At 39.6% G+C, this 21798-nt stretch overlaps 1 non-coding gene across 1 annotated transcript; it reads right to left on the bottom strand.

The window, feature by feature from the left end:
* Nucleotides 1–19561: 19561 nt before the first annotated feature.
* On the bottom strand, nt 19562–19669 carry LOC130984073 (small nucleolar RNA R71). Its single transcript, XR_009088031.1, has one exon. It is a non-coding gene; the product is annotated as a small nucleolar RNA R71 (small nucleolar RNA).
* Between the last annotated feature and the right edge of the window lie 2129 nt (nt 19670–21798).

Below are 21798 nucleotides of genomic sequence, written 5' to 3'. Positions count from 1 at the left end.
GCCAAGGGAGGATCAGACACCTGAGAGTGCTGACAGTAATCCCCCTAACAAGGCTTCTTCAACCACTTCTGTACGGAATAAACCTGCAGCATCTAAGGTTGAAGAATATCAAGCCAAGATGCCTTATCCTCAGAAACTCCGCAAAGCGGAACAGGATAAGCAATTTGCCCGCTTTGCAGACTATTTAAGGACTCTTGAAATAAAGATTCCTTTTGCAGAGGCACTTGAGCAAATACCTTCTTATGCTAAGTTCATGAAGGAAATCTTAAGTCATAAGAAGGATTGGAGAGAAACTGAAAAAGTGTTTCTCACTGAAGAATGCAGTGCAGTCATTCTAAAAAGCTTACCAGAAAAGCTTCAAGATCCTGGAAGCTTTCTGATACCATGCACATTAGAAGGCACTTGCACCAAGATAGCCTTATGTGATCTTGGAGCAAGTATCAATTTAATACCTGCATCCACTATCAGAAAGCTTGGGTTGATTGGAGAAGTCAAACCAACCAGGATATGCCTCCAACTTGCTGATGGCTCCATTAAACACCCATCTAGATAATAGAGGACATGATTGTCAAGGTTGGGCCATTTGCCTTTCCAACTGACTTTGTGGTGCTGGAAATGGAGGAGCACAAAAGTGCAACTCTCATTCTAGGAAGACCTTTCCTAGCAACTGGACGAACTCTCATTGATGTACAAAAGGGGGAAGTAACCTTGAGAGTCAATGAGGATGAGTTCAAGTTGAATGCTGTAAAAGCTATGCAGCATCCAGACACACCAGAGGACTGCATGGACGCTGACATTATTGATTCTCTGGTAGAAGAGATCAATATGGCTGAAAGCCTAGAATCAGAGCTTGAGGACATCTTCAAAGATGCTCAAACTGATCAGGAAGAGCCAGAGGAGGCAAAGGAATTTTCGAAAATTCCTCATGAGGAGGATAAGCCTCCCAAGCCTGAACTCAAACCACTACCATTATCCCTGAAATATGCATTTTTGGGAGATGGTGACACTTTTCCAGTGATTATAAGCTCTGCTTTAAATCCACAGGAAGAGGAAGCACTGATTAAAGTGCTAAGGACACACAAGACAGCTCTTGGGTGGTCCATAAGTGATCTTAAGGGCATTAGCCCAGCTAGATGCATGCACAAGATCCTGTTGGAGGATAATGCCAAACCAGTGGTTCAACCACAGAGGAGGCTAAATCCTGCCATGAAGGAGGTGGTGCAGAAAGAGGTCACTAAATTACTGGAGGCTGGGATTATTTATCCTATTTCTGATAGCCCCTGGGTGAGCCCTGTCCAAGTTGTTCCCAAAAAGGGAGGCATGACAGTGGTTCATAATGAAAAAAATGAACTGGTTCCTACAAGAACAGTCACAGGGTGGCGCATGTGTATTGACTACAGAAGGCTCAATACAGCCACCAGAAAGGATCATTTTCCTTTACCATTCATAGACCAAATGCTAGAAAGACTAGCTGGTCATGATTACTACTGCTTTTTGGATGGCTACTCAGGCTACAACCAAATTGCAGTAGATCCTCAAGACCAAGAGAAAACAGCATTCACATGCCCTTCTGGCGTGTTTGCCTATAGGAGAATGCCTTTTGGTCTGTGCAATGCACCTGCAACCTTTCAAAGGTGCATGCTCTCTATCTTCTCAGATATGGTAGAGAAATTTCTGGAAGTCTTCATGGATGACTTCTCAGTATATGGAGACTCCTTCAGCTCCTGTCTTAACCACCTCTCACTTGTCCTGAAAAGATGCCAAGAGACTAACCTAGTTTTAAACTGGGAGAAATGTCACTTTATGGTGACTGAAGGAATTGTCCTTGGGCACAAAATTTCAAGCAGGGGAATAGAGGTGGATAAGGCAAAGGTGGAGGTAATTGAAAAATTACCACCACCTGCCAATGTTAAAGCAATCAGAAGCTTTCTGGGGCATGCAGGATTCTACAGAAGGTTTATCAAGGATTTTTCGAAAATTGCTAAACCTCTGAGTAACCTGTTAGCTGCTGACACACCATTTGTGTTTGACACACAGTGTCTGCAGGCATTTGAGACCCTGAAAGCTAAACTGGTCACAGCACCAGTCATCTCTGCACCAGATTGGACATTACCATTTGAATTAATGTGTGATGCCAGTGATCATGCCATTGGTGCAGTGTTGGGACAAAGGCATAACAAACTTCTGCATGTCATTTATTATGCTAGCCGTGTTCTAAATGATGCACAGAAGAATTACACAACCACAGAAAAAGAGTTGCTTGCAGTGGTCTATGCCATTGACAAGTTTAGATCCTACTTAGTGGGATCAAAGGTGATTGTGTACACTGACCATGCTGCTCTTAAATACTTACTCACAAAGCAGGATTCAAAACCCAGGCTTATAAGATGGGTGTTGCTTCTGCAAGAGTTTGATATAGAAATAAGAGACAGAAAAGGGACAGAGAATCAAGTAGCTGATCATCTGTCCAGAATAGAACCAGTAGCTGGGGCGTCCCTCCCTTCTATTGAGATCTCTGAGACTTTCCCAGATGAGCAACTCTTTGCCATCCAGGAAGCTCCATGGTTTGCAGACATTGCAAATTATAAAGCTGTAAGGTTCATACCCAAGGAGTACAGCAGTGTGCAAAGAAAGAAATTAATTTCAGATGCCAAGTACTACCTTTGGGATGAACCATATCTCTTTAAGAGATGTGCTGACGGAGTGATCCGCAGGTGTATACCCAGAGAAGAAGCACGAAGGATCCTATGGCACTGCCATGGATCACAGTATGGAGGACATTTTGGAAGTGAGCGAACAGCCACTAAAGTTCTCCAGTGCGGCTTCTACTGGCCTACTCTCTATAAAGATTCCCGAGAGTTTGTGCGTAACTGTGACAGTTGCCAAAGAGCTGGTAACCTGCCTCACGGATACGCCATGCCTCAACAAGGAATATTAGAGATAGAATTATTTGATGTATGGGGAATTGATTTCATGGGACCATTCCCACCATCATACTCAAACACTTACATTCTGGTGGCAGTGGACTATGTATCTAAGTGGGTAGAAGCAATTGCTACACCCACTAATGATACCAAGACCGTGCTGAAATTCCTCCAGAAAAACATTTTCAGCAGGTTTGGCGTCCCCAGAGTGCTAATCAGTGATGGGGGCACTCATTTCTGCAATAAACAGCTATACTCTGCTATGGTTAGATATGGAATCAGCCATAAAGTGGCAACTCCGTATCATCCACAGACAAATGGGCAAGCTGAAGTCTCTAACAGAGAGCTAAAAAGAATCCTAGAACGGACTGTAATGGCCCGAAGAAAGGATTGGGCAAAGAGCTTGGATGATGCTCTGTGGGCATACAGAACAGCATTCAAGACTCCTATAGGCACCTCTCCATACCAACTGGTGTATGGGAAAGCCTGTCATTTGCCTGTGGAACTGGAACACAAAGCCTACTGGGCAACCAGATTCCTAAACTTGGATGCACAGTTAGCTGGTGAGAAAAGACTGCTCCAGCTAAATGAGCTAGAGGAGTTCAGACTCAATGCCTTTGAAAATGCAAAAATTTATAAGGAAAAGGCAAAGAAGTGGCATGACAAGAGATTGTCAACCAGAGTCTTTGAGCCAGGACAAAAAGTTCTGCTCTTCAACTCCAGGCTCAAATTGTTTCCAGGAAAACTCAAATCCCAGTGGAGGGGTCCGTATGTGATTACAGGAGTATCACCATATGGATATGTTGAGCTTCAGGATATTGATTCTGACAAGAAGTTCATTGTTAATGGACAGAGGATCAAGCACTATCTTGAAGGAAATTTTGAGCAGGAATGCTCAAAACTGAGACTTGAGTGATTCTCAGTGAAAGTCCAGCTAAAGACAGTAAAGAAGCGCTTGCTGGGAGGCAACCCGGTCATTAGGAAGGTGTATGATTAGTTCTTACAGAGGCAAGTATCAAAAATGAAGGAATTCACAGAGTTACAGAAGGATTCAGCTCAAAAAGCAGAGAAAATGAGCTTACTGGCGAAAAAATGCCAGTAAGGGGCATTTTGGGCGTTAAACGCCAGAATGGGCACCATTCTGGGCGTTTAACGCCAGTAATGGTGCCATTCTGGGCGTTAAACGCCAGAATGGGCACCATTCTGGGCGTTTAACGCCAGGTGTGCAGCATTCTGGGCGTTTTAGAAAAACGCCCAGTGAGGAAGAATTTCTGGCGTTTAACGCCAGCCAGGGTACCTGGCTGGGCGTTAAACGCCCAAGTGGGGCAACAGATGGGCGTTAAACGCCAGAATGGGTGCCATTTTGGGCGTTTAACGCCAGCTTGGTGGGGGGACCACAATTTTGTTTTCAAATCAGATTTTTTCAAACTTTCCTTTTCTCACCCATACTTTTCTACAAAATCACACTTCAATCATTCATCATTCACTTTCAAATCTTCAAAAATCAAAACTTTTTTTTTCAAATTTGTTTCAAATCAATTACAAACATTGTTCAAAAATTTCACCCTTTTTTCAATTTCTTCTCATATCTTCTCAAATCTCCTTTCAAATTCTTCTTTTTTTTCGAAAACTCCCCTCCCCACCTTATAACTACACGTTTGTTCCCCTCTTCCACCATACCATTCGAATTTTCTCTTCCTCCCTCTCTCTTCTCTCTTCTCTTTTGCTTGAGGACAAGCAAACCTCTAAGTTTGGTGTGCTTTTCCGTGATCACTAAACCAAAATTCATCAATATCATGGCTCCTAAGGGAAAGCAAACCAATTTAAGAGGCAAGAAAGAGAATAATCCAAAGAATCTTTGGAATGAAGAGAAGTTCTTAACCAAAGAACATGAAGACCATTATCATAAAATAATGGGTCTGAGGTCAGTGATCCCGGAAGTTAAATTTGATCTGAAAGAAGATGAATATCCGGGGATCCAAGAGCAAATTTGAAACAGAGGATGGGAAGTTCTAACCAATCCTGAGACAAAGGTTGGAAGGAACATGGTTCAGGAATTCTACTCAAATCTGTGGCTAACAGATAAGCAGAGAATGACTGGAACCGCTTACCATACCTATAGAACCATGGTCAGAGGGAAAGTTATATACTTCCATCTGGACAAAATAAGAGAAATCTTCAAGTTGCCTCAACTGCAAGATGATCCTGATTCCTTTAATAGGAGGATGGTGAGAGTAGATAAGGGGTTGGATCAAGTTCTAGAGGACATATGCCTCCCTGGAACTAAGTGGATAACCAATTCTAAGGGTGTCCCAAACCAACTCAAGAGGGGAGACCTCAAACCAATTGCAAGAGGTTGGCTAGACTTTATTGGGCGTTCCATACTCCCCACTAGCAACCGTTCTGAGGTTACCATCAAGAGAGCAGTGATGATTCATTGCATTATGCTTGGAAAAGAAGTGGAGGTGCATCATGTGATTGCTTGTGAGATCTACACAATTGCAAATAAGAATTCCACTGAAGCCAAATTGGCTTATCCAAGCTTGATTTCCTTGCTCTGTAAAGAGGCTGGGGTGAAGATGGGAGTAGATGAGTTCATACCCATTGAACACCCAATCACCAAGAAGTCAATGGAAGGACAAGTGCAAGACAACTCCATCAAGAGGAGGGCGCAGGAATTCCTCCCTGAATTTCCAAGAATTGACTACTGGTCCAACCTAGAAGCATCTATTAACAAGTTGCAAGAGACTATGGAGCAACTGAAGGAAGAACAGCAGAATCAGAACTGCATGCTTTGCAAATTGCTGAAGGAGCAAGAGAAGCAGGGGCGTGAAATCCAAGAGATGAAATGCCAAAAGCTCTCCTCTCAAGCTGAGGGAGCATCCACTTCTCAAAATCAAGGTTGTTGAGTCCTAACTCTGTGAAAACCTCTATCATTAGGAGCCTATTTTTTTTCGTTTTTCTTATCTTATGTTATATTTATTCTTAGTCTCATCTTATATCTATATTTGAGTCTTGTTCTTAATTAATAAAATTAATAAAGTTTATGCCTTAAAGCTATGAATGTCCTATGAATCCATCACCTCTCTTAAAAGAAAAATGCTTTAATCACAAAAGAACAAGAAGTACAGGGTTTCGAAATTTATCTCTGAAACTAGTTGAATTAGTTTGATGTGGTGACAATACTTTTTGTTTTCTGAATGAATGCTTGAACAGTGCATATGTCTTTTGAATTTGTTGTTTTAAGAATGTTAAAATTGTTGGCTCTTGAAAGAATGAGGAGAAAGAGAACTGTTATTGAGGATCTGAAAAATCATCAAATTGATTCTTGAAACAAGAAAAGCAGTGAAAAAAAAAAGAGATTTTCGAAAAAAAAAGAAAGAAAGAAAGAAAAAAAAAAGAGAAGGAAATAAAAGTTGTGATCCAAGGCAAAAGAGTGTGCTTAAGAACCCTGGACACCTCTAATTGGGGACTTTAGCAAAGCTGAGTCACAATCCAAAGAGGTTCACCCAATTATGTGTCTGTGGCATGTATGTATCCGGTGGTAATACTGGAAGACAGAGTGCTTTGGGCCACAGCCAAGACTCATACACTAGCTATGTTCAAGAATCAATATACTTAACTAGGAGAATCAATAACACTATCTGAGTTCTGAGTTCTTATAGATGCCAATCATTCTGAACTTCAAAGGATAGAGTGAGATGCCAAAACTGTTCGGAGGCAAAAAGCTACTAGTCCCGCTCATCTAATTGGAACTATGTTTCTTTGATATTTTGGAGTCTATAGTATATTCTCTTTTTATCCTATTTTGATTTTCAGTTGCTTGGGGACAAGCAACAATTTAAGTTTGGTGTTGTGATGAGCGGATAATTTGTATGCTTTTTGGCATTGTTTTTAGTATGTTTTTAGTATCTTTTAGTTAGTTTTTAGTATATTTCTATTAGTTTTTAATTAAAATTCACTTTCTGGACTTTACTATGAGTTTGTGTGTTTTTCTGTGATTTCAGGTATTTTCTGACTGAAATTGAGGGTCCTGAGCAAAAATCTGATCCAGAGACTGAAAAGGACTGCAGATGCTGTTGGATTCTGACCTCCCTGCACTCGAAGTGGATTTTCTGGAGCTACAGAAGCCCAATTGGCGCGCTCTCAACGGCATTGGAAAGTAGACATCCTGGGCTTTCCAGCAATATATAATAGTCCATACTTTGCCCAAGATTTGATGGCCCAAACCGGCGCTCAAAGTCACCTACAGAATTTCCAGCGTTAAACGCCGGAACTGGCATAAAATTTGGAGTTAAACGCCCAAACTGGCATGGAAGCTGGCGTTTAACTCCAGAAAAGGTCTCTACACGAAATTCCTTCATTGCTCAGCCCAAGCACACACCAAGTGGGCCCGGAAGTGGATTTTTCTGTCATTTACTCATTTCTGTAAACCTTAGGACACTAGTTTACTATTAATAGGATCTTTTGACATTGTATCCGTACCCTTATGACCTCATAATATTTTGTACACGTTTCTTTCCACAGTATGAGTCTCTAAACCCCATGGTTGGGGGTGAGGAGCTCTGCTGTATCTTGATGGATTAATGCAATTACTACTGTTTCTTATTCAATCATGCTTGCTTCCATTCTAAGATAACACTTGTTCTTAATCCGGATGAATGTGATGATCCGTGACAATCATCATCATTCTCAACTATGAACACGTGCTTGACAACCACCTCTGTTCTATCTTAGATTGAGTAGTTATCTCTTGGGTTCTTTAATCGGAATCTTCGTGGTATAGGCAGGACCTGATGGTAGCATTCAAGAGAATCCGGAAGGTCTAAACCTTGTCTGTGGTATTCTGAGTAGGATTCAATGATTGGATGACTGTGACGTGCTTCAAACCTGTAACCTACTGGGCATTAGTGACAGACGCAAAAGAGGGATTCTATTCCGGTAGGGGAGGGAACCAAACCGGTGATTGGCAGTACTGTGACAGAGTGCGTGTATTAGCTTTCACTGCGAGGATGGGAGGTAGCCATTGACAACGGTGAAACCCTACACGAGCTTGCCATGGAAGGAGACTTGCGTGTTTGATGAAGAAGACAGTAGGAAAGCAGAGATTCAGAAGATGGAGCATCTCCAAAACCCCAACCTATTCTCCATTACTGCAAAACAAGTAACCATTTCATGTTCTTTTGCTTTTCACAATCAATCCTGATAATTTCTGATATCCTGACTAAGATTTGCAAGATAACCATAGCTTGCTTCAAGCCGACAATCTCCGTGGGATCGACCCTTGCTCACGCAAGGTATTACTTGGACGACCCAGTGCACTTGCTGGTTAGTTGTGCGGGATTGCAAAAGTGTTATTGCAATTTCGTGCACCAGCGACACTGGCTCTGATGGCGGCGCAGGTCTCCTTCCTCTTCCTCTCTTCGATCGCGTTGCTCCCTCTTTCCACGATGGCCATGTGCTTCCCGCGTGCGATAGATAGGCGGTGGATCGGCAGCGGCAAGGCCTTCCCCTCCATTCTTTCTTCTCCGTTCAACTCTCTCTTTCCCCCTTCTCCCTTCCCTTTCTTTCTTTCTTTCTTTCTTATGTTTGTGTCTGTGTGACGGTGAGGAGAAGAGATGTAAGGGTTAGGGTTAGGTAAAATTAGGGTTTTGATTTAAAAATTAGGGCTTGGGTAGAGTTAATTTAAAACCAAATTTAATCCAATATGACTAAATTTAAGAATACTATTTATTTTTCAACTTACAAATTATTTTTAATTAAGTACTCTAATTAAAAATTAGAGATAAATAAATAAATTTTCTTTTAGTTCATAAAAATTAATCAAAACATTCAATAATTCAATTTAAATGGTATAAAACTCTCGTTATTTTCAATTACTAAAACTTTAAATCCCTAATATGAAAATACTCAATTATTTAGAAACTTTTATAAATCCTAATGGATTTTAAACTCAAAGTATCAAAAAATTTTAATTTAATTACTTTTAGAAAAATATTTTTCTTTAAATAAAATTATAAACAAATATAATAAATTATAAATAACTTGCTATTTAATTTCCAAAAATTCGAGGTCTTACATGTGGTTTGGTGATGAGCGAATGTTTTATACGCTTTTTGACATCATTTTCATATAGTTTTTAGTATGTTTTATTTAGTTTTTATTAAGTTTTTATAGGTTTATTTGTTAAGTTCACATTTTTGGATTCTACTATGAATTTTTTGTGTTTTTGTACAATTTCAGGTATTTTCTAGCTGAAATTGAGGAGTTGGAGCAGAAGTCTGATTCAGAGACAGAGAAAGCACTGCAGATGTTGTCTGCATCTGTCCTCCTTATAGTCGGAAAGGCTTTTCTGGATCTACAAAAGTTTAAATGAAGTACTCTTAACGGCTATAGAAAGCTGACTTCCAAAGCTTTCCATCAATATATAATGGTATATACTTTGCTTCGGATTAGAAGGCCCAAAACTGGCGTTCAACGCTAGCTTCCTGCCCCCTTCCTGGCGTCCAGCGACCAAAAGCAGAGACTAGCATTCAAACGCCCAATGAAGACACCCTAGCCGGCGTTCCATGCCCAAGAGACCTCATAGCATGTGGATCTCACCAAAGCTTAGCCCAAACACTCACCAAGTGGGCCCCAGAACTGGATTTTAGCACTAAATAGATTGTTTTACCATTACTAGTCATCTGTTTAGTATTTAAGGGATTAAATTTATTTAATTCAAACCATCTTTGCCCGTCATTCAGCCATATTTTCAATTACTTTGTATTTTACTTTCATTATGAGTTTCTAAACCTCCTAGGTTGAGGGGAGGAGCCCTGCTGAGTCCTATGAATTAATAAAAGTATTACTGTTTCTTCTTCGATCCGTGTTTGATTTATTTCTAAGATGTATATCCGCTCTTCAACGTGGTGAATAGGATGATCAAACAATCAGCTCTGTTTATCACACTAAGATGAACGTGCCTGACAAACACCCACGTCTACTTAGGTTCGTGTGAATATGTGACTAGAAAGCACGAGCCAACAACTATATTTATACATCTCTCAGATGGTTAATCCACGACATCGTTGGGGACTTCTTGAGACACCAGTTCAGCTGATTTCTGGGGAGATTAGGGTTTCCATGGGATAGGCTAGAATCCAAAGAAGCAGCGTTCTTTGATCTAGAAGATTTGACCTTGTCTGTGGCGTTTTGAGTAGGATCGCTAGGATAATGAACTGCTAGCGCTTCACCCTTCGTCAGATTGGATGACCACAGCCAATGGCGTTCAATCTGTAGCAGCGGAGATCAATGACCATGGCCCATGGCATTGATCACATACATCCTATCATAGAAGAGATCACTCACAAGCAAAGAAGATAGTGATACCAGAGTTAATTCAAAAAGGCAAAGCAACTCCAATTCTTTAACATATCCCTATTGCTGATTCCAATAATCTCACAAATATTTATCTATTAACTTTCTGATCTACCTGATTAAGATTTGCAAGATAACTATAGCTTGCTTCAAACGACAATCCTCGTGGGATCGACCCTGATTTGCTCAGGTATTACTTGGACGACCTAGTGCACTTGTTGATACAACAGTACGAAAGTGTGGGCATTCATGCTACGATTTAGCCTAAAAACACTCTTCGGATAACTAATATTTGAAATGTAAGTATAGAAATAAATTTATAATATTGTTTGTTTTGATGCATCTGCCGAATTCGATGCTGTAGAAGAGGCTTTTGAGACTTTTAACTTTTTTTCTTGAAACTTTTGAGGATTCTGCCTTCCTCTTTGAAGTAGTAATAGTAGCAGGCTTTTCACCCATGGTTGGGAAAACTTTCCACATACCATTGTGAATTATTTCAAGATTGCGATTGTATTGAGGGTAATATTTTTGCCACCAAAAGAGGAAAGCTTTGGACACATATTAACTCGAAACATAATTGATCACATCATACTCAGATCGACGACCTTTATTATGTTTTAGTTCTCGAGTTATAAGTGACATTGAGGTGTAGACTCTTTGACCTAATTGACATGATAATGTTGAACCAAATAGGGTTGGCAAGGCGTTGGAAAATCCCATTTGTTGAGCCAAAAGATGGGGAGCATGCAAAGTGACTCGATATACGTCTCTTTTTGTACATAGGGATACCAGAAGGAAAAAATTGAATGGCAGTGTAATTACCCCAATTTCTATCAATTATACATTGCACTTTCTCATTGTTCTCTTTAGCAATTCTTGGTACTCGAAACCAAGTCAGATCACATTTGCGGTCGACAAAGATTCAAAATTAAGCTCCTCATTCTGAAAAGTTTTCGCATGGTAGAATTTGGTGAAAGTTGCCCAAAAAAGGTTTCTGATTTTGGGTCCAGGGAAAGATAGTTTTATGGATGCAAAGTGGATGCCTTCGATAGGTTGTTTGGCTGAGATCGGAACACTATCAACTTCCATAAACTTTTCAAAGACTACATTTGGCCATAATTGGAGAAGTCAAAGTGGTCCACCTACACTGAAGGGAGTTCGATTCTCAAGGCTTGTTACCATATGGCCAAGCTCGTCGTACAAGTTACCAAGAAGGAGTTTGGAAAGACAAAGGTGATTTGCTTTCATGGATTAGGGCAGTAAGAGGTTGATAAAACCTTTGCATAGTGACACTTCAAGAATAGAAAACCTCAACATTTAATTAGAAACATAAAAAGCCTACATGCTCGTCATAAAAAATTAAATCTTTACCTTGACCCATGTTATTTTTTATGAATTCTCCAATAAGAACTCTCCCAATTTATTTTATATTTCTTTTCTGGTTCCATATTCAAGGTAATTGGTGTGTGAATTTGTGATTCGCACAACTGAACTGGTAAGTGTACCGGGTCATCCAAGAAATACCTCAGGTGAGTGAGGGTCGAATCCCACGAGGATTGCTGGATTGAGCAAGCTGTGGTTATCTTGCAGATCTTAGTCAGGCGAATACAAAGATAGTTGTTGTTTGTTGTAGGCGCATAAACAAGCAATAACAAAAACAATAAAGAATTGATGTAGAGACAGTAATAAAAAATTAGTTAAGGCCTCAGAGATGCTTATTCTTCAGAATTAACACGTCATACTAACTACTCCAATGATGAATGATTCCTTCAATGGCAAGGCTGTAAGTTATTAAGCCATGGGTCATGGTCATTAATCTCCTCTGATCCAAACCAAACACCCGAACAGGGTAGATCAACCTGGGAGTGGGTGAAGCTCACGCAATTCAATCTCTGATGATCCTACTTGATGGTAATCAGTGGCTAAGAGAAGGGGAAGTTGAATCTTAGCCCCTCTTTTGCTGAGTATTAATTGCTGCTTTTTCAAAGAAACTTTAGGAGATATTTATGCTTTTGTCTCATAACAAGTCAAGAGACATTTTCTTTTTGTCTCGTAACCGGTTAGGAGATATTTTTCATTTTGTCTCCTTAGCAATAGAAATGGAATAGGGGTAGAAGAGAAAGAGAGAATCACACCCAGAAGTATCATGGTTCAGCTGCTAAGTGCAATGCAGCCTACATCCAGTCTCCATCACAAATGTGACGGAATTTCACTATAATCATCAGATTACATACACCAAATCTTTCCTAGGAACTACCTATTCCTATCTGGGACAAATCCAGGTTCTATCCCCAAATTTGAACTTGACTTGGACACCTACTAAGCTTTCAACTGCAATGTACTCACCCAACTTGCAAGGGAACAAGTTTAGATTCCAACCCAACCTGAACTTGACTAGGACTCAAACCTAGCTTTCAATCCGCAAAGTACTAACCTAACTTGCAAGAGAATCCCTTCAGGATCATGACAACAAAACAGAAATACATACAAAGAATTTCTAAGATAACTATGGCTTTTTCTTTAACTTTGCCTTTTTTCACTCATTGGCTTTTTCTTACAAAACCTCACATTTTGCCTTTTACCAACGAAACACAAACAGACTAAACTGAGAAAAAGAAGTATGCAATGAAAGCCATGAAGGAGAAGAATAAATAGCTCAAAGAGCTATGGGAAAGCTTTCAAGGTTGAAACCGGTTCAACCAAGCCACCAACATCTTATCCAACACAAGGCCGGTTTGGACAGAGAGAAGAGAGAGGGAAAACCGAAATCAAATCAACATGCATGTACCTCTCTCTTATCCCTTCTCATCAAGCTTCTTCAATCTGAGCCTTCCATCTTGACTTTGTCCCCAAGAAAGAATTCTAACCCTTAATGAACTCTTGATCCTTGACAGCTCCATCTGTTCCATTTTTTCTTTTTCCTCCACATAGCTACAATAGATACCTTCTATCTTGGATGAACAAAAGTGGAAATGAACTTCACCACAGAGATCTTCTTCTCTGACCGAGACCGATTACTTCTACTTTTGGCGTGGAGATCTTGAAGCTTCTTCTTCACATCTTGCCTTTTGTGGCAAAAATCTCAGCCACGCCATGCTTTAGATCTTCTTTTCTCAAAGGCCATCTTTACCCTAGCCTTTTTCCCTCTTCATAGCTTTACTGCTTTTTTGATATCTTCTTTTTTCTTCCTTTCTATATGACATGACCGTATGCAAAGAGAGAGAGGAGAGAGAAGAGAGAAAAAGCTTTTGATGCAATGAATGAAATTAAAACAAATTAAATTCCACTTCCATTTTCCTATGCATAGTAACGTGTGGAGCAGTAAATGCAATCAAATCAATTTGAATTTTCTTTCAGTTACCAATGCATGCAATTAAACCAATTTAATTTTGAATTCCATTTGATAGAGAGAGTTATTACCGGTTTAGAATCAATAAAGACAAGAATCAATTCGTTGGTAGCATAGTCTAAACCAACAATGAACTCTCTTATTCAAATGTTAAATTCAATTCAAATTAACCGAGAGTAATAAAACCTCAGGTCGTTCTTCGTAGGAATGCAATTGAAGTGTCACTCTTTCGGTTGTTAGGACAAAGGGTTTTGCAATCAAAGAACTAAAGATTAAAAGAACATAGAAATAAAAGAACTAAGGAATAATCAAATTTGGAATTAATTCAAGTAAAAAGGAAGTAAGGTCAAAACTTAGTGAAAATGCTAAAATGCATAAAAGAGCCTTGACTTGGGAATGAGAATCCAAAGAATCCTATCATTGCCATAACTACAACTATGGTAATTATGATGAGTCAATCTCTCCTAGTCAACCCCTAACATCGAGGAGTAAGTCAAGCAAGCATAATTGACTTTAATCTATAGGTCCTAGCTAACTTACCAAACTAGTTGGTAAAAAGCTAGCGTCAATGGAAACAAGAATCAACTAACTACCCAAGCATTACCACTAAATGTCAGACATTATGACTCTAGTATCCTATGAAATCAATTCCCGAGCCAAGGTGTTAAAATCTACTCAAAACTCATAATTGACATTTTCACAAATACCTTGTGAGCATAAAAGTAAAATATGGAAAATTGCAAAGATAAATAAAAGCTATAACCAAAATATTCACAAAACCAACTATAAACAAGCAATCAAGCATATATAAAGCATAAAACATGAAATTCATCAATCAAAACTTCAAGATACCAAAATTGCATATATAAACAATGTAACTTGAACCATAGGAAAATAAAAGCATAAGTGATGTAATTAAAGAGAAAATTAAAGAGTACTTACAAAAGAGTTGATCAACCCAAGATGAAAACTTGAAACTATAAAATGCTACAATGGAAATGGAAAATAAAATAAAACCATAAGAGAGCATTCTAACTACACTACTCCTACTCCTACTATGTATTTTCTATCTAATCTACCTAATGAAAGCTTGCGTCTTCATATGTGAATGATATCCCTTGATATAGCACTTCAAAACCAGCTTCAGCCTTCCAGAATTGGGCCAAAAAAGCCACAAAATTGTGAGCTATGTGACTTTTTAATGAATTCACGTGCTGGTACCTATGCGTACGCACACATGCTATTTTTCTTCATGTGCGTACGCATAGAAGTTGTGCATAAGCACACTTGCTGATTTTCATTCTGTGTGTGGGCACAGACCTGTGCGTGGGCACAGGTGTTGATTTTGTCCCTCGTGCGTGGGTGAAAGGGTATTTTCATATGGTTAGGAAATTAACACAAATAATCCTCGTTGATAGTATAGTTCCCAACCAACTAACAATACTCAAATCAAATTTCAAAGATTGGTTGTCACAAAGTTCAACCCCAATAAAAGTAAACCGAAGTATTCAAACATCGGTTCGTCTCACAAGGAATGGGCAGACATGTGCATCAACATTGGTTAGAAATCCAGGGTTGGAAGTCAGGATCAAAATTTAAACTAATAAACTTAACATGCAAGGAAACTTAAAGTGCAAAAAAACTAAATCAAGTAACCAAAGCAAGATATGAGCAATTTAAATCTAACAAGAGAGCATATAGTCTACTTCTACTCTAGAATTAAGCAAATAACTAAGACGAGAATCATGCAATTGAGATTTTTTGTTTTCAAATGTGAATAATAAAAGGAACTCTTGGCTAAGCATAGGAATTGGGGTCACCATCCTTGTCTACAACCATATCTTGACAATTAGGAGGAACCAAACTCACTAAGTTTACCTCCAAGAGATTTAAGTACGTAATATCTACTCCTAAGCTTGAGGTACGTCAAGTGGCTTGATCAATTTCAACCCCTAAGTCCCAACCTATCTACTAATTAGATTAGTAGTAGGTTAGTGTCTGATGAGCGGATAATTTGTATACTTTTTGGCATTGTTTTTAGTATGTTTTTAGTATGATCTAGTTAGTTTTTAGTATATTTTTATTAGTTTTTAGTTAAAATTCACTTTTCTGGACTTTACTATGAGTTTGTGTGTTTTTCTGTGATTTCAGGTATTTTCTGGCTGAAATTGAGGGACCTGAGCAAAAATCTGATCCAGAGACTCAAAAGGACTGCAGATGCTGTTGGATTCTGACCTCCCTGCACTCAAAGTGGATTTTCTGGAGCTACAAAAGCCCAATTGGCGCGCTCTCAACGGCGTTGGAAAGTAGACATCCTGGGCTTTCCAGCAATATATAATAGTCCATACTTTGCCCAAGATTTGATGGCCCAAACCGGCGTTCAAAGTCACCTCAAGAAATTCCAGCGTTAAACGCCGGAACTGGCACCCAAATGGGAGTTAAACGCCCAAACTGGCACCAAAGCTGGCGTTTAACTCCAAGAAGAGTCTCTACACGAAATTGCTTCATTGCTCAGCCCAAGCACACACCAAGTGGGCCCGGAAGAGGATTTTTATGTCATTTACTCATTTCTGTACACCCTAGGCTACTAGTTTCTTATAAGTAGGACCTTTTACTATTGTATAGAAATCTTTGATCACTTTTAGATCAGAGGAGAGACTTTTGGGAGGCTGGCCATTCGGCCATGCCTAGACCCTGTTCTTATGTATTTTCAACGGTGGAGTTTCTACACACCATAGATTAAGGTGTGGAGCTCTGCTGTACCTCGAGTATTAATGCAATTACTATTGTTCTTCCATTCAAATTCCACTTGTTCTTTATCCAAGATATCACTTGTTCTTCAACATGATGAAGGTGATGATTGACGCCCATCACCATTCTCACTCATGAACAAGGTGACTGACAACCATTCTTGTTCTACACGCATCCGAGGCTTAGTGAATATCTCTTGGATTTCTGATTGCATGATGCATGGTTGATCGCCTGACAACCGAGTGCTCGCCTGACAAACGAGCCAGCCATTCCGTGAGATCAGAGTCTTCGTGGTATAGGCAAGAACTGATGGCAGCATTCAAGAGAATCCGGAAGGTCTAACCTTGTCTGTGGTATTCTGAGTAGGATTCAATGATTGAATGACTGTGACGTGCTTCAAACCTGTAACCTACTGGGCGTTAGTGACAGACGCAAAAGAGTTATTCTATTCCGGTAGGGGAGGGAACCAAACCGGTGATTGGCAGCACTGTGACAGAGTGTGTGCATTAGCTTTCACTGCGCGGATGGGAGGTAGCTGCTGACAACAGTGAGACCCTATACGAGCTTGCCATGGAAAGGAGTAAGAAGGGTTGGATGAAGACAGTAGGAAAGCAGAGAGACGGAAGGGAAGGCATCTTCATGCGCTTATCTGAAGTTCCTACCAATGAATTACATAAGTATCACTATCTTTATCTTTTATGTTATTTTCGTTCATCACCATATATATCTGAGTTTGCCTGACTAAGATTTACAAGATGACCATAGCTTGCTTCAATACTAACAATCTCCGTGGGATCGACCCTTACTCACGTAAGGTTTATTACTTGGACGACCCAGTGCACTTGCTGGTTAGTTGTGCGAAGTTGTGTAATGCCATGGTATTGAGCGCACCAAGTTTTTTGGAGCCATTACCAGGGATTATGAGAGTTGTGAAAAAGTATAGTTCACAATTTCGCGCACCAAGTTTTTGGCGCCGTTGCCGGGGATTGTTCAAGTTTTGAGCAAGCTTTTGGTAACAATGCCTGGGATTGTTCTAGTTTGGACAACTGACGGTTCATCTTGTTGCTTAGATTAGGTATTTTTTTTTCGAAATTCTTGAAGGTGAATTCTAGAGTTTCATGATGATTTGTTGAAATCTGGCTGGCTGAGAAGCCATGTCTAATCTGATTGGACCGAGGTTTCAACTTATCACCACAAGAGCTTGTTGATTTCGTATCAATCTTGCTTTTGGAGCAGTGATTTGCTAAGGTTTGGCTGACCTTTGGTCATGTCTAGTGTTTTGGACCGAAGCTTTCTTTGAAAGCTTGGCTGGCTGTGAAGCCATGTCTAATTCCTGGACCGAAGTCTTAGACTAGCATTGCACTGATTCCTGGAATTCTCATTAAGAATTTTGATACCTTTTTCCACTTAATTTTCGAAAAAAAAAACACAAAACAAAAAAAAATTTATTTGCTGTTTCTTGCTTAAGTCTAGTGTCTCATCTTAAGTTTGGTGTCAATTGCATGCATTCATTCATGTGTCTTAAGGATCCTCAAGTAATTCTTGATGATTTTTGTGTTCTAATCTTTGAATTCTATTGACTTGAAGTATTTTGTGTGTCTCATATGCATTCTCATATTGTTAGTGTCAGTAGTACACAAACTGCTAAGTTTGGTGTCTTGCATGCATTGTTATTTGATTCTTGTTGCATTTTGATTATTAAAAATCCAAAAATATTTTTAATTTGTGTCTTTTCAAGTCAATGATACAAAGAATTAAAGATTCAGAACATACTGCAGAGGAATTATACAGAAAAAGCTGAGCATTCAAAAATGCCCAGTGAAGAAGGCAGACTGGCGTTTAAACGCCAGCCAGGGCACCTGGTTGGGCGTTTAACGCCCAAAAAGGGTGCATTTTGGGCGTTAAACGCCAGAATGTATACCATTCTGGGCGTTTAACGCCAGGATGGTGCTAGGGGGAAGATTTTGTTTTCAAAATCAATTTTTTTCAAGTTTTCAAAGTTTTTCAAAATCAAATCTTTTTCAAATCATATCTTTTCAATCAAATGTTTTCAAAATCAATTTCTTTCCTTTTTCAAAGATACTTACTAACAATCAATGATTTGATTGAACATTTTTTGCCTTTTCTGTTGAGGAAGGTTTTATGTTTGAATCATATCTTTTCTTGTTAGGCAAGTCATTAATTTTTAAAATCATATCTTTTCAAATTGTTTTCAAATCATATCTTTTCAAATTGTTTTCAAATCATAACTTCTCAATCACATCTTTTTAAAACAATAACTTTTCAATCAAATCTTTTTAACCTCATCTTTTTCAAAATAGTTTTCAATCAAATCTTTTTAATTTCTAATTTCAAAATCTTTTTCAAAAATCACTTGATTTCTTTTCCAACTTCAATTTTCGAAAATTATCAACATCTTTTTGATTGAATTTTCGAAAATTCTCTTCCCTCCTTCTCACATCCTTCTATTTATGGAGTACCACTCCTTCTAAATGCACAATTCGAACCTTATCTAATTAAAGTTCGAATTCTTCTTCTCCTTCTTCTTTCTATTTCTTTGTTCCTCTGACACTTCAAGGAATCTCTATACTGTGACATAGAGGATTCCACATTTTCTTTTTCTCTCCTATTTCATATGAGCAGGAGCAGAGACAAAGGCATTCTTGTTGAAGCTGATCCTGAACCTGAGAGGACCCTGAAGAGAAAACTAAGAGAAGCCAAAGCACAACTCTCTTTAGAGGACCTGACCGAACTCTTCAAGGAAGAAGAACACATGGCAGCCGAAAATAACAACAATGTCAACAATGCAAGGAAGGTGCTGGGTGACTTCACTGCACCTACTCCTGATTTCTATGGGAGAAGCATCTCTATCCCTGCCATTGGAGCAAACAACTTTGAGCTTAAGCCTCAATTAGTTTCTCTAATGCAACAGAATTGCAAGTTCCATGGACTTCCAATGGAAGATCCTCATCAGTTTTTAGCTGAATTCTTGCAAATCTGTGACACAGTCAAGACTAATGGGGTTAACCCTGAGGTCTATAGACTGATGCTATTCCCTTTTGCTGTAAGAGACAGAGCTAGAATATGGTTGGATTCTCAACCCAAAGAAAGCCTGGACTCTTGGGAAAAGCTAGTCAATGCCTTCTTGGCAAAGTTCTTTCCACCACAAAGATGGAGTAAGCTTAGAGTGGAAGTCCAAACCTTCAGACAGAAGGATGGAGAATCCCTCTATGAAGCTTGGGAAAGATACAAACAATTAATCAGAAGATGTCCTTCAGACATGCTTTCTGAATGGAGCATCATAGGTATTTTCTATAATGGTCTCTCTGAACTATCTAAGATGTCCTTGGATAGCTCTGCTGGAGGATCTCTTCATCTGAAGAAGACGCCTGCAGAAGCTCAAGAATTGATTGAAATGGTTGCAAATAACCAATTTATGTATACTTCTGAAAGAAATCCTGTGAACAATGGGACTAGTCAGAAGAAAGGAGTTCTTGAGATTGACACTCTGAACGTCATATTGGCTCAGAACAAGATATTGACTCAACAAGTCAATTTGATTTCTCAAAGTCTGTCTGGAATGCAAAATGCACATGGCAGTACTAAGGAAGCTTCATCTGAGAAAGAAGCTTATGATCCTGAGAACCCTTCAATGGAAGAGGTGAATTACCTAGGAGAACCCTATGGAAACACCTATAATTCTTCATGGAGAAATCACCCAAATTTCTCATGGAAGAATCAAGAGAGACCTCAACAAGGTTTCAATAATAATAATGGTGGAAGAAACAGGTTTAGCAATGGCAAGCCTTTTCCATCATCTTCTCAGCAACAGACAGAGAGTTCTAAGCAGAATACTTCTGACTTAGCAACAATGGTCTCTGATCTAATAAAGACCACTCAAAGTTTCATGAATGAAACAAGGTCCTCCATCAGAAATTTGGAAGGACAAGTGGGTCAGCTGAGCAAGAAAATTACTGAACTCCCTCCTAGTACTCTCCCAAGTAATACAGAAGAAAATCCAAAAGGAGAGTGCAAAGCCATAACCATGGCCGAATGTGGAGAGGAAAGAGAGGAGGAAGACGCCACTGAGGAAGACCTCAGTGGGCGTGTACCAATCTCCTCTGAGTTCCAATGGGAATCTGAGGCTCAAAATGAGACCATAGAGATTCCATTGGACTTACTTCTGCCATTCATGAGCTCTGATGAGTATTCTTCCTCTGAAGAGGACGAGTATGTCACTGAAGAGCAAGTTGCTAAATACCTTGGAGCAATCATGAAGCTAAATGACAAGTTATTTGGAAATGAGACTTGGGAGGATGAACCTCCCTTGCTCACCAAAGAACTGGATGACTTGTCTAGGCAGAAACTGCCTCAAAAGAGGCAAGATCCTGGGAAGTTTTCTATACCTTGTACCATAGGCACCATGACCTTCAAGAAGGCCTTGTGTGACTTAGGGTCAAGTGTAAACCTCATGCCCTCTCTGTAATGGAGAAATTAGGGATCTTTGAGGTGCAAGCTGCAAGAATCTCATTAGAGATGGCAGACAACTCAAGAAAACAAGCTCATGGACTTGTAGAGAATGTTTTGGTGAAGATTGAAAACCATCACATCCCTACTGATTTCATAGTCCTAGAGACTGGGAAGTGCATGGATGAATCCATCATCCTTGGCAGACCCTTCCTAGCCACAGCAAAGGCTGTGATTGATGTTGATAGAGGAGAGTTGATCATTCAAGTGAATGGAGAATCCTTGGTGTTTAAGGCCCAAGGATATCCCTCTATCATCATGGAGAGGAAGCATGAAGAGCTTCTCTCAAAACAGAGCCAAGCAGAGCCCCCACAGTCAAACTCTAAGTTTGGTGTTGGGAGGCCACAACCAAACTCTAAGCTTGGTGTTGAACCCCCACATTCAAACTCTAAGTTTGGTGTTGGGAGGTTCCAACACGGTTCTGAGCATTTCTGAGGCTCCATGAGAGTCCTCTGTCAAGCTAATGACATTAAAGAAGCGCTTGTTGGGAGGCAACCCAATGTTTTATAGTTAACTATTTTCTTTTGTTATTTTATCTTTTTTTGTAGGTTGATGATCATAAGAAGTCACAAAAACAATGAAAAAAGCAAAAACAGAATGAAAAACAGGAAGAAAAACAGCACACCCTGGAGGAAGAAGCTGCTGGCGTTTAAACGCCAGTAAGCCTAGCAGTTGGGCGTTTAACGCCCAGTCTGGCACCATTCTGGGCGTTTAACGCCAGAAAGGGGCACCAGACTGGCGTTAACGCCAGAAAAGGGCAACAACCTGGCGTTAAACGCCAGGAATGGGCACCAGCCCGGCGTTTAACGCCAGAAATAGCTCAAAACGTGGATTTTGATGCTATTTGGTGCAGGGATGACTTTTCCTTGACACCACAGGATCTGTGGA

This window comes from Arachis stenosperma, chromosome 5, assembly GCF_014773155.1.
Source record: "Arachis stenosperma cultivar V10309 chromosome 5, arast.V10309.gnm1.PFL2, whole genome shotgun sequence".
Lineage (NCBI taxonomy): Eukaryota > Viridiplantae > Streptophyta > Magnoliopsida > Fabales > Fabaceae > Arachis > Arachis stenosperma.
This window is presented reverse-complemented; position numbering and strand designations above follow the sequence as displayed.